The sequence below is a fragment of the Dysidea avara genome, chromosome 6 (genome assembly GCF_963678975.1).
Source record: "Dysidea avara chromosome 6, odDysAvar1.4, whole genome shotgun sequence".
Lineage (NCBI taxonomy): Eukaryota > Metazoa > Porifera > Demospongiae > Dictyoceratida > Dysideidae > Dysidea > Dysidea avara.
Genome location: NC_089277.1, coordinates 20,634,290 through 20,648,336, shown reverse-complemented (window position 1 = coordinate 20,648,336; position 14,047 = coordinate 20,634,290).

Sequence of the window (14,047 nt, the reverse complement as noted above, 5' to 3'; positions counted from 1 at the left end):
ATTAGAGTATCTTGATCTTGAGGGGCTGCCAATACTGTACACCCATGCACCCTGTTGAACAAGAGTGGAGGAACTTCCATCTTTCTGCTACAGTTATATGTACAGCTAATGTATTTACCTTAAAACTTGGTCACTTTGTGCTTCCTTCTATCATGACATGGTGCATTCACGTGATCTATGTATAATCATTTAAAAATTGTTTCAAGCAGTGGCAGGAAACAAGAATTTAATAATGACGGTCTTACAATGATGTGCAATACTGAGTACCACATCTATTTTGAAATAAGGCAATACCAGTTGTGTATTCTCCTGCATGCAAGTACACAAAAATTTTGGAATTTTCAACAAGAGTAGGGACCATAGCACATTGAAAAAAGTACCAAAACAAAGTACGTGGTATTAAATCACAGTAAAACATTAACAAGTGTTATATCCCTACTGTGCTCACGATACCATAATGGGTAGGGATATAACACTTCTTATTGTTTTACTTTGATATAATATTGTACACTACTCCAGCTTGTTTCAGTACTTTTGTTGATGGACCCTACTCTGGTTGAATATTCCAAAACTTTTTGTGTACTTGATTGTTAACTTTTCTTGTAAAACAAAACTGTTGGTGAAACCACGTGTACTGCATCAAAAGAAAGAAATAACGACACATGCCCCAGCTATCAATTATCGTCTGAAAAGTGAAGTATCATTTACGCTTTGTTGTCACCCATTACACAGCATTACAAATCAAGAACTGTTTGAAAAGCACCCCTCTACAATCAAAGTAGCCACTACGAAAATATGAATGATTTCTGTTACAAAGGGAAACCGTCATGTGCTACCACCAAATCAACACCTTTCACTATCAGCAAATATGGATTGGACATGAAGGAGATACCGGTAAGTCCATGAAGAATGCAATGTACATACTGCGGCATGCCAAAAAGCACATGTTCGGCTGAAGCGATATTGAACAGTGAAAAAACCAAGCCTGTAGCCTTAGCCATTATTGAGTTTCACTTGTCTGAAGGCATCAGTCAGTTACTCAGTCAGTCAGTCCCTACACCATTACTAAACAGATGCTAACAGCATCGTGGGGCGAGCCTGAGTGTATATTTTTGAAGTATTGGTGGCAGTAAAAACTACTGAGGAATTCTGGAATTGCATAAAGAGTTTATAATATTTTATGCATAATATTTTATGGAGGAGAGTGTCTAATAATCAATATAACTTGTGCATATTCACTATGTACACATCTGCAAAGCTTTCATTGATGGTATGATATAGGTGTTGATAAGGTAAAGTCTTTGATCTGAGAGTATTCTACTTTAACCACCTCTTTTCATGTCATGCAGCTCTTCGAATTCGACGCTGCATATATTCACGGTTTCTATGCCTACTCCTTTCTGCCTCTCTAGGAGTTTCTGCATCCCTTTTGAGCCTGTACTGTTCCCTCCTACATTGAAGACGTTCCTCCATATCCATTCAATAGTTACACGTGGCCAGACATCACTCACATGGCATAACAGTAATCTACACCCATAATTCTTGTGAGATGAACCATTACACATACCAAATATGGCTAAGCAGTAATCTATGCCATTAACTCCTCCGTGAAATGAACAATTACTAGTGCTGGGTGGTATTGAAAAATAGCTAACGGTATACCTTCCATAAAAAGTATCATGGTATTACTAAATATCACGGTATTAATGTTAAAGCTATTGGTATTAAAGTAACTGCCATTTACTTCAACAAAAGTACCAAATACCCATGGTAGCTCAGCAAACCTCAGGTACAAATTACCACAAACAAACTTGTTTACATAGTTTGGTTAGCTGACTACATCAGCACTTGCCTACAAACATTGTCACATGTCTGGTTACCTTCTAAATATGGGATGAACAAGCCCACAGGGAGGCCATATTGCCCAGATGGTATGGTGGTATTAAAAAAAAAACAGGCGGTATCAAAACTGGTATGCCTTAAATATCAAAGAATGAAGGTTAACTTTAGTTAACCAAGGTTAATAAGAATGGAGGGACGCGCGGCTTGCATGAGGGCATTTATTGGAATAAGCAACCAAGGTCTTATTGTGCACACGTGCATATAGTTGTGGGAACCACGTGAGAAGGTGGAATTTAAAAGAAAGAATGAAAATCAGAAAGCTAACCAGCAAGTTTTCTTGGTGACGGTGAAAGAAACTAAAGACGCTAAGTTCATGGGCAGCTACTAGAAATCACTTTGGGCTTCGTCACCCTCATCACCCTCAAAGGGAAAGTCAGTGATACAAGAGACACAACCCTTGAGCAGCCAGGAGGCAGGTTGAGTAAGACACTCATCATCCCGCAAAAACCATCTTTCTGCCAATTCGGGATGCGTTGCGTTGGTATGGTAAGCACTCAGGGTATACTGACGAAGCCTTTCCCCGCATGGGGTGAGAGCCTTTGTGCTCAGCATTGAATTCATTTTCCCACAATTAAACCATGCGGTTGATATCTGCTACAAGGGAGAGCAGCCTCTACAACCTGTGAATGTTGGAGAAATTTGCCCGACTGCTCAGGCACAAACAGCAGCAGTGTATGATACCATGTACATTGTTGTTGTTCAGTTATTGTACATTGTTGTACTGGAGCTGTGGTGTTTCAACCCCCCTGGGATACTATCAGCAACAAACTGCCTATCCCAGTCACAAATCAATCAATACCAGGAGCTCATAAGCGCCAAAAAAGGGAGACCAGCGTCTAGTGACTAAGTGCAGTGGTGCACCCACGTTGTTAGAACAGTGAATTCTAACTAATTATAATATAACACCTACCTAGTCTACCTCCAGCATGCTATCACGTAGTAAACTGGTCCTGCTGTTCCACTCAGTCGTTAATTGTTTTTAGAGGTGCTTACTACATATAAACATTAGGACTAGCTTGCTATTGTGAGACACTTAGGCTACTGCTATTCAGTGGTGTACATCCCAAAACCTAAAGAATGCTTCTAATGTGGCACTCTCAGTGTTTGTTTGGGGTATGGCTTCTGAGTGAAAGGTATGTTTTTGTCGAGTTATGGTGTCATAATGATAGCTTATTCCTCTTATGTTGGTTATGCCATAAGCATTCTTTAAGTTGCCCTTAAACAAATAGTGTTAAGCTATAATCAGAAGCAAATATTTCATTTTTACATTAGAGTGCCCATAATGCCCTATCATGTGCAGGCTCAACTGGTGATGGTAGGACGTCAGCCATGAGCAGAGAGTTAGCTTTACATAGTTAAAACAATATTATTAATCCAGCAACCAAGCAGTAGTCATGTTTAGCAGCACAAACCATAAACCAAACAGGTAAACTATATGGTTTAGGTTCCATCCTTTGACACTATGTTTGAGCAAGCTGAATTATATGGTACGCAGGCTATTTGGATGGCGAAAGTCCCTGCTAAGTCATGAGTGAAGAGGCCTCAGCTCAATAAAAGACTTAGTCTCTCCCCCCCCCTCCTTTCATCAACCTTACTGCCATCTTAATTAGATCAAAACAGGTGAAGGTCTCCTCTGTGTGTGTTGTTGATGTACCACAGAACCCATTCTTTTCAGCAACTATATAGGTGGTACTATAGAATACTAAGAAGGGATCAGCATTCAGCTATGTAAAATGTTTGTCTTAAAAAAATAATAAGTATACAACCAAGTACTAAGAATAATATGAAACGCGGTTAAAATTACGTCATAAATAAATAAATAATAAATAATGAATAAATAATTAATAATTAATGTTGCAGAAAACTACGAGGCTAGAGACATTAACTAACCGGGGATCGATTTGCCTGTGAATGAAGGCACAAGTGTATAATCGTTGCGCCCGTTCGTGCTGATGACTTGACCATACATGTAATTCTATATAACGCCCAGTACCACACCCTTGCTTAATTACAGATTGCGCGAAGGAGAAGATTAGCAAATGTCTCTGAAGTGACTGCAGGAGGGCGAGAGGCCACTTTACACGTAAACAAGAAGATTACAAGTAAGTTTTTATGTTTGTAACATCTCAACTCTCCATGCCAGCTGCCAGTCACATAAAATATTTAGCTAATTAATTAACAATACAAGAAAACATTAAAACACATGCCATGCTCTTTACAATATAAAATACAAGTAAACAATCTTGTCTTGTACAGCTGGCATGGCGAACTTCCTTTGTGTTGGTGTCAGGCAATTCAATACATGCTTAATCTTTTTTGCCTTCACCTGGCTTAGCTACTAGGTTCTGGCTGGCTTGGCTGTCTTCCTTTATCTGGTTCATCTGGCTTGCATACTCCTACAGTATTGTGTAGCTATCTCCTGCAAGTTGCATATGCATAATTATAGTGTGTCACCTGTCACTGTGCCATTGCTACACCACTGATGAACCAGATAGCTCTAGATAGCTTTAGTTTATTTAGCTCTAGTTGATGTTGATACTTTACTGTATAATTTTTATCTGTTGATGTTGCCTATAATGTATTGCTGCATACAATACTGCAATAATGTATAGTTCTCTCCTGTATGTTTTGTATACATAATTACATATACTGTGTACACATCACTGTGCCATTACCACACCAATGATGCACTGGCACTTAGCTACTGGTGGCCTTTAGTTACAATGCCACTATTATGTTAATTGTATCTGACACTATTGTGACATATTGAGTTGATTTGGGGATCGTGCCTTCACTACCTAATAGCCTCACCAGGGGGCTGTCACGTCGGTGTATGTACTTGGTTGTATGTGACGCGGTCCTAGTAATAATAAATAAATAAAATTAATGAACTAAGTTCCAGCAGGTGCAGTATGTTTCGCCTAAGGACTTTAACTAAGAAAGGAGTCCAGTGTCCAGGCACTAGTGGTATAGTACCTAACAGCACAAATAAACAGCGTCCAGCCAACATATGTACTTAGGGACATTAATAAACCAGTGTCCAATTATTGTACTGCTGTAGTAGTTAAGAGCACTAGTATATGTACTAAATGGTCCAGCAGCCAATAACTGTAGTGCTATAGTACAAATAAACTAACTAGTCCAGCACCCAGTCACTAGTGCTATAGTACCTAAGAGCATTACTGATAATATCCTATGTTTAGTCAGTGTGGTACAAAGGGTATTACTATATGGACCAGCGTCCAGCTGTGGAAATGGTAGCACTTGGTGGTATTGATGATTGAAGTGGGCCAGCGTCCAGAGCTGGAATTGGTAGCACTTGGAGGCATAAATGATTGAAGTGGACCAGCGTCCAGCTATGGAAATTATATGCACTTGGCAGCATTAATAACTGATGTGGACCAGCGTCAAGGTATGGAAGTTATAGCACGTGGTGGCATTAACAACTGAAGTGGACAAGCATCCAGGTATAGAAGTGGTAGCACTTGGTGCTATTAACAATTGAAGTGGACCAGTGTCCAGCTATGAAAATGGTAGCACCTGGTGGCATTAATGATTGAAGTGGTCCAGTGTAGTGTTGAACCAATGTGATATTTTGCTGATATTCTGATACAATACTGCATGTCTATTCTTAAGTGAATTTTATCATAAATTTGTTTATAAAGGAAATATGTAGTGGTGGTAGTGCTACAAAAATAGCTGACAATACTTTTAAGCAGTAGTAACAACAATGCACAGTAGTAAAATGCCATGGCTTGGTGCACATGCATGTATTTTAAATAATACATATGTCTGTATCTGCTGCTTTTCTATCCTGGTGCCAATCTGATACCGATATACAAAAGTACTAGCCAAGATATGGTTTTTCCGATAATTGATTCAATTATCGGTGCAACACTAGTCCAGTGTCCAGCTATGGAAATGGTAGTACTTGGTGGCTTTAATGATTGAAGTGGACCGGTATTCAGGTACAGTAGTGGTGTTATCTGAAGGATAGCAAAAAAATGAAATAAAAATTAAAAAGGTGGACCAGCATCTACCTTATATGATGGTAGCATCAGAAGGCATCAATGAATAAAGTAAAAAAAAAAAAAAGATAATGGGACCAGCGTCCAGTTATAGTGGTGTTGTTATCCTAAAATCATACACAAAAGATGGGACCAGCATCCACCTACAACAGGGAATGTATTAACAGTGACCCAGGCAAGAGCCTGACCAATATTGTGCATCAACAGTTCAATTTTTGGAATTTAGTTATGTTTTGGACATATTTGTCCACCCAAAAGAATTTTGCTTGACCAATGTTACTTCCTTCAGCCCTGATGAACTACTTACTGGCATTGGTGGTGTCAATTGAAATAAAAGGGTATTAAAGAAAGGAACCAGTGTTTGGCCATGGAAAGGTGTAGTCTAAGGGTATTGATTGAATTAAATTCCAGCCACTGGAATAAAGGTGTTTCAGCTGTTAGTCTGGTACCAAGGATGTTAAGGGACCAGCGGCACAACACCACAGCATTATATTATGTAGCTCTGCAAGCATGCATTCATTGTAGTGGTTACAAGTATAACCAGTACTACAACTGATTAATTTAGCAATCCCTAAAAATCAATAAAAATAAAAATAAAAAACCAGCGAACGGTTCTACTTTGGTAAAATCTAAATAGGAGCTTTAAGGATTAGGGTGGACCAGTGTCCATCTACTGGAGTTGGATTGTTATACTAAGGATGATATCAATGCCCAAGAGCAACTTGAAGTACACAGTGCCCAATGATTGCAGACTTCGAAAATTACAGACCTGTATCAGGCCTCTGGATTAATGGTCGGCCAGTGTCCTGCTACTGTAATGGCTGCAATGGTTCTGGCTACCGTTAACATGCAGTCACTAGTGGAACTGCAACCATTGTTTAATTGGGGGTTTGCATTGCAATTTTAATGGTTACTGGTTACTGGTTACAGTTGTACAATAATCAGAACAGCTGTTTTGCCATAATCAGAAATCAGTTGTAATGGGATGTGGCCAGCAGATTATTATTTCAGCAGCTGCAGTACCACTGGAGGGCTGGTGTCAAAGGTTCTACCATGTACTTATACAGTAGGTAATTTGTTTATGTTTTGTGGTAACCACTAAGATAAACAGTGATGGTTGGAGCCCTAGGCAACTTGGAGTTGAGGTAAGTGTACAATCTCACAGCATTGGCTTTACTAGCTCTACTTTTAGTGCAAGTATAACCTGTAGAGACCTACAATCGAGTATCAGTTAACTATCGGTAAAACGGGCTAGGGTAAAAATATATTGGATATCTAAAAAGTGGGAATTGGTACAACACTATTACTAGTGGGGTGTGTGTATAATTTACAGTATGGGCCCACAGCACTTGATTGAAGGAAACCATACCCTTATACAATAAGAATCACATTACAAGAATGTCCACCAAAGTATCAATGGTATTACACTGCAGTACAGTCCGGATCAACTGGTAGTAGCAATGATGCCTATATATAGCGACAAGAGTAATATACAGCTGAAGTGTTTATTATATTGTATGAGAAAGGTACTAGGGGGTGGTCTTGACTTTGCTAAATGCAATGGAAGGCCATTTTTATTTTTTTGATGCAACAGGACTATGTGTAACATATTAGCATACAGTGGTCAAATACATATTAACGTAACAGTAAATATATATAGTAGTTTCAGTAGAATGACCAAAGAATACTTCAATGGCATTAGGTTATGATGCATGTATACAATAACCCTATTTTATAAGCAAATTGAAGCCACCCAGAAGGCTACTTGCATAGAGAGGCCACATGTTTTAACTAATATGGGCTGCAGTGTTGATGTCAACACTACACAGGATGTGTAGTTATACCTTTCTGTTTGTGGGGAGTGCTGCTAAACAGGTAACAAGTGCTGGCAGTTATTTTGTCAATTTGGTCATGGTTTGCGGTAAGTCCAAGCTAGGTACACCTCAGATGTTAAGCAGACACCAACCTAAGTTTACTGTCTTTTTATAGACAATTAATTTGTGTTACATGAAATTTGAGTTTTTAATAGTGCTATAAGCACCTCTTTGCTTTACAAGAAGCAATGCGTGCACTACTATTTGGCATCGGACCCAGGCAATCCCGTTGTGGGGTCCACAAGTACAATTTCTATTTGGAGAAAGAAGAAAGGTCATACAATACTGTAACCAATCATTGTGATATCATTTTTTTAGCAGGCACAAGCACAGCTATCTGATTATTTCAAATCAGGTTAGTGAGTACTGCTGTTGGGTGTCAAAAGGTGGTGGATGCAATTGACAATACAATAACACTGATACCATCTACAGGATTTGTCCCTCAGCTAGTGTATACTGTGGTGTACAGTATGGCATGTACTTACAGTGCACTTCTTAGGTAGCCTTGGAGGCGTGATATATTTAAAGTGATACAGGGTCTACCTAATTGCTTGGCAAGACACTTGTATGTTAATTGTAACATATGAGGACCTTTGCACAAGATTAATTTCAGAAATGTAAATCCAAGAAGGCATAATTGTGCATAATACGTAAAAGACCACACTCGGCTATGCAATCCTTGTTACATGATCTCGATGTAAGAATATTCTTCCCTAATGTAATTAACTCAAACACTTAAATAGTTGACTAGATGGTAAGCAGGTTGTGACTTGAAACTCAGAGAGTATATAGCTCTAGCACTCCAACTGAAGACACAGGCAAGAAATGATGTCCACATCAAATTTAACAGTGTGCTGGGATGGATATTGCTTTCGATCCTATTGTATAATTAACAATACAGACATTCAATAAGAAGGAAGTTGGAGGTCAGCTTGGGTGAGGTTCACTCCTGCCCTGGTATCGATAAACAGAAGGACAGGAGCTCACCCCTGGGTGTAGTGGAAGGGGCCCTTCTCACACATTCTCCCCCAAGCTGAAGGGGCTAAGCTTTGTCATAGAGATAAATACATCCCTGTACACTTCTTTACCCAAGGCAAAGAGTAGAGAATAAGCATAACAGAGAGGGGCCCTCAATTAAGAACCCTATCTGGAAAGGTTTACCTACACCCAGCTGCCAAACCTGCCAAACCTCTATTGTAGAGTTTTGGTAGGAGTGATTGGTGTTGGCTTGTATATTGTATATCACTGGAAGTACTTATTAAATGAACAAGGTTAATAAGAATGGAGGGGCACGCGGCTTGCATGAGGGAATTTATTGGAACAACCAACCAAGGTCTTATTGTGCGCACGTGCATATAGTTGTGGGAACCGCGTGAGAAGGTGGAATTTACCCACCCAGCTCATGATTCCCTCTATGTGTGACCAAAATTTTACTGTTATAATAAATAGTAAAGGTAAAGTTATTATTTTGTTTAATGTTTTTAGTTTCGGGTAGAACTATTATTTTATGCATTACATAACTGTGCCACTGAAATTAGTTTCGACAACTATGGGGTATACCCTCACAACTGGTAAATGGACTGTACTATTGATAACTAGTCCTACGCAGGCAGTCTCGAATGAGTTGCTATAACGAGTATGGTAGCACCTCAACAGAGATTCTTCTTTAATAATAAAGTAGTAGCTGTGGATGGGTCAAGTGACAGGAAAGTTAATAAAGTACAGCTACTAGTTCCTGCAATCCTTTGCTAACTGAGGCACAAACCCCACATTTTGTGAGCAGTTGTCTGAATCTTTACTATTTCAATCCACTTATAGTGTTCTTGTTTGAAGCTAGCTTTGTAAAGTATTTCAGTACTGATAGTGATAGCTATATATTGTTGTTATTAATTTTTCATTTTATTTCTCCGGTTAAGTGAGTCCCCTTCACTTTTCCGTGAGGTGGCTGGGTGTAGTGGAAGGGGGCTCTTCTCACTCATTCTCCCCCTAGCTGAAGGGGCTAAGCTTTGTCATAGAGATAAATACATCCTTGTACACTTCTCTACCCAAGGCAAAGGGTACAGAATAAGCATAACAGAGAGGGCCCTCAATTAAGAACCCTATCTTGAAAGGTTTACCTACACCCTGCTGCCAAACCTGCCAAACCTCTATTGTAGAATTTTGGTAGGAATGATTGGTGTTGGCTTGTATATTGTATATCACAGGCAGTACTTATTAATTACTAACAGTACGGTATATCGCCCAGCTCAAACCATTACACGTACCAAATGTGGCTTAGCAGTAATCTACGCCATTAACTGCTCCGTGAATAAACCATTACACATATCAAATATGGCTAAGCAGTAATTTACGCCATTAACTCCTCCGTGGAATGAACAATTACACACACTTGTATGGACTGTGCACACCGTATAAGGAGAATGGTCTGGAAGCACATGTAATGTATCCACTTTATATCGTACTTTTTATTGTAAACGTGTCCATTACACCACTGACTCCCTACAGCGTTGAAACCGGGTCGGGTCATCCGGGTCATATTTTCTCTGAGTCATCCGGGTCTGACCCGGTTTACAAATTATCCGGGTCTGGCCTGGATTGGATCACGTGAGAAACGAAATTGCTCGTTTGACGATGTGGAAACTTATAAACGCTGTCGCGAAGCCCTTTCATGAGCCACGCCCACTTATCGCGTTACAAACATACGCTCAGCCACGCTCATTTATTAGTAACAGCAATATGTAGCACGAAACTGAGGGTATCTATGGTGAGGGGTAGCTATTGTTAGTAGGTGATGACTTTTTTTTCTTTTTTTTTGGTCTTCAACCTACAGCTAGGCTGAAGTTGCAATTCTAAAAGTTTGGATCCGCCCCTCTTTACTCAACATGTATCGAATGCTCAAAACATAGTCTCGTTAAACGAAACATAGCTCTTATCGCATGACTCGGCTTTAGTTAATCAGGGTCAATCCAGGTCACATCCAGGTCAAATCCGGGTCAGCAGTAGTGACCCGGTTTCAACGCTGACTCCCTAGTGTGGGGCTCAGGCTTGCCCCAATTAACTCTTGACAAGCACACAAAAATTGTAATTTTCACTTCCAAATATTTTGTGTACTTGTTTGTTAACTTTTTGGTAAATAATTATTATGACTGGTAAACCCACGCATACCACATCAAAAGAAAACAATGGCGCTGCACACCTCAGCTATATATACATGTATCAACTAATATTCTTAAAATTGTTAGTTTAAAAGTGAATTAGGGATCTATCCAATAAAATGTTCTGAAACAAGAGATGAATGATGGTATTATAGCATAGCTCAGTAGGAAAGAGTCCCTACTTTGGCATTGAGCTTAATAAGCTTATGCAATAAAAAGTTGTGAAACAAGAGATGAATGATGGTATTGCATGGCTCAGTGGGAAAGAGTCCCTACTTTGGCATTGAGCTTAATAAGCTTATGCAATAAAAAGTTGTGAAACAAGAAATGAATGATGGCATTACAGCATAGCTCAGTGGGAAAGTCCCTACTTTTGCATATTAGCTATAACAATTATTTTGCTCAATGCCAAAGTAGGGACTTTCCCACTCAGCTATGCTGTAATACCTCATTCATCTCTTGTTTCACTACTTTTTAATGCTTAGATCCCTACTTCCTTTTTAATTAACAGTTTTTAAAATACTAGTTTGTTTAGTTTGGTTTTTTTTGCTGCTAGCTACAATGTAGCTACAATGTAACTATTGTTCGAATAGAATATCATACATGACTGTTGTGTTAGAGTATATCTCGAGCCAGCCAAGAAGTGTACATCAGAAGCTAGCCGCGACCAATAAGGGGTGAGGTCATCTTAACAGTAAACAGCTAGATTGTTAAGAGATATGGTCCCCATACTCTATCACTATTACATCTTTCATTGACGGGCGTGCTCACCAACCTATCGCAAACGGTATCCCAATGTAGCTAGCTAGACACACTATCGCGTGTATCTTGATCAATAACATTCTGATGGTTATCAGTCCAAACTTTTAATATTCACATAGTAGTAAACAAAACAAATGAGACAAATGATCATTTATCATTTCACCTATTAAATGAATACAGAGTGGTATATATCACTTATACCACAACTTCTTGGAGAGCATGTGACACAGACACCATCCACCCTCAGTCATGGAACTCTCAGGCTCCAGGTGTATACACTAGACAAATACTGAGAAGTTGTGGTATAACTATTACATACACTAGTGGTAAACATATTGCTTACATTATCAGTAGCTGTTATATCAGCATGACTTTTTAGGAGAAGCTGAACAATGTCCAATTTTCCTGCATAAGCTGCCAGATGTAGGGGAGTCGTTCCAAACTATAAAATAACAACATGTACAATCACAACATGTCATAACATGTGTATGTATGTATTTTATACTATTGTAACATCACAATAGAGTAGAAACAATCTTTGATATTAGAGTACTCTACAGTACTAACAATCAAGACATTGACTACTTACAGTCATAAGTACCTATGAACCATGTTATGCTTATTATGTAGTCTACAATGTATCACACTGATAACAATAGTACCTGTACACACTGTAGAGTAGGGTATGAACAAACATATAAACAATAGTAAAATGTGACTGTCTCAACATAAACCAACACATTGTAGTTTGACTTATTGTAACTCTAAAAGTAGTTACAGGTACCTACATTCATGTACTATTCATTTATGGGTAAATCTTAGTCCACTACTGCTCAGTCTGCTATTATCAATTTGATCAGCGTGGCTTTATCTTGAAGAACGGTTTTTGGTGCTCATTTCCCCTTCTACTAGTGTATAATACCCACCCACCTCACTAATACCACTGAACAACATATTTAAAATTGTAGGAAATTTTAAAGAAAGATTCTTCAACACTTGATGATCGTATTTAAAGGCAAGAAATTGGTGTACATTTGGTGAAATTTTTACCATTATTTTAGCAAAATACTATACAACCAATTAAGTTCAAACAGCAATTTCTACATAGCTTAAATCTGTACCTAGTGTGAACTATTTGAGTTCAAAATGTAACTTCTACTATAATCAACCAACCTTTGTATTATTGTCATTTAAATAATTCAGGTGCATATATATATATACGTACACACACACACATACGGCCTTTTTTGACATTGTTTGCCAGCCAAATTTGTGTTGTAGAAATACATATAGGTCTTGCACTATATCAGTAAATAAACATATTATTTGATATAAACTACAAATACAAAGACATATTCTTTCGACGTTTTGTTGATCAAATTTTAGTTTGTAAATTCTCCAGACAAGCCTTAGGGAACTACTGTAAATTGGAAAATATTGAACAGTAAGAATATTTCGTGACTAACTTGACCAATGAAAATAAATTACACAAAATATTTTTGATGATGAATATTTTCTACTTGCAAAATATTTTTGGTGGTAATTCCCACAATGCCAAACAAACTGAACAGATGTATAATCATTCAAGCATTGTGGTGCTAAAGACAAACAGAGTGTTGCTCCAGCAGATGAAGAAGGGAAAGACTGTGAGAGATACCACTCTTGGTGGTTGTCCTAGCAACAATGTAATGCAAAACAAGACGAACAGCAGTTCACCACAATCCTAATCATTCAACCACCAAAGTGAAAAGACACCACCTGCATCTCTTACAAAGCTCATTACAGTGAATACAGAGAGGTTGATAATATAAGTATAGCGGATAGTTGATGATACAAACAATTATCCAAACACCAAAGTGATTGTTTTATTAGAGTATTTTGTAAACAGGTATATGTTCTATTAGAGTAATTGTACAAAGCTCTGTATATGAATGGGTGTGCAATTTTAAGCGATACAAACACCTCATATAGCGTAGGCAACCAATTATCGTCAATCACTTATTATTGTCACAAAACTTTAATAAAAATAAAACTGGTTGCTTTTATGGTAAATATCTCAGAATTCGGATATCTTGCCTAGACAAAGCAAGGTAAACTAGGTTATTTTCATTCTTTTTCTACAAATATGTATCCTTTTTGTCCCTATAGGTGAAGTACATGTAATAGTTATACCATGGCTGTGGATGTATATGTCAGCAAAATCCCAAGCAGTCGTGGTACAAGTGATATATATCACTTGGGGTGCACTCACCTAATAGGTGAAAGAATTAACGAGAACTCATCCCGTTTGTTTTATACAGTAGCATCTGAAGATCGATCGTGGTTT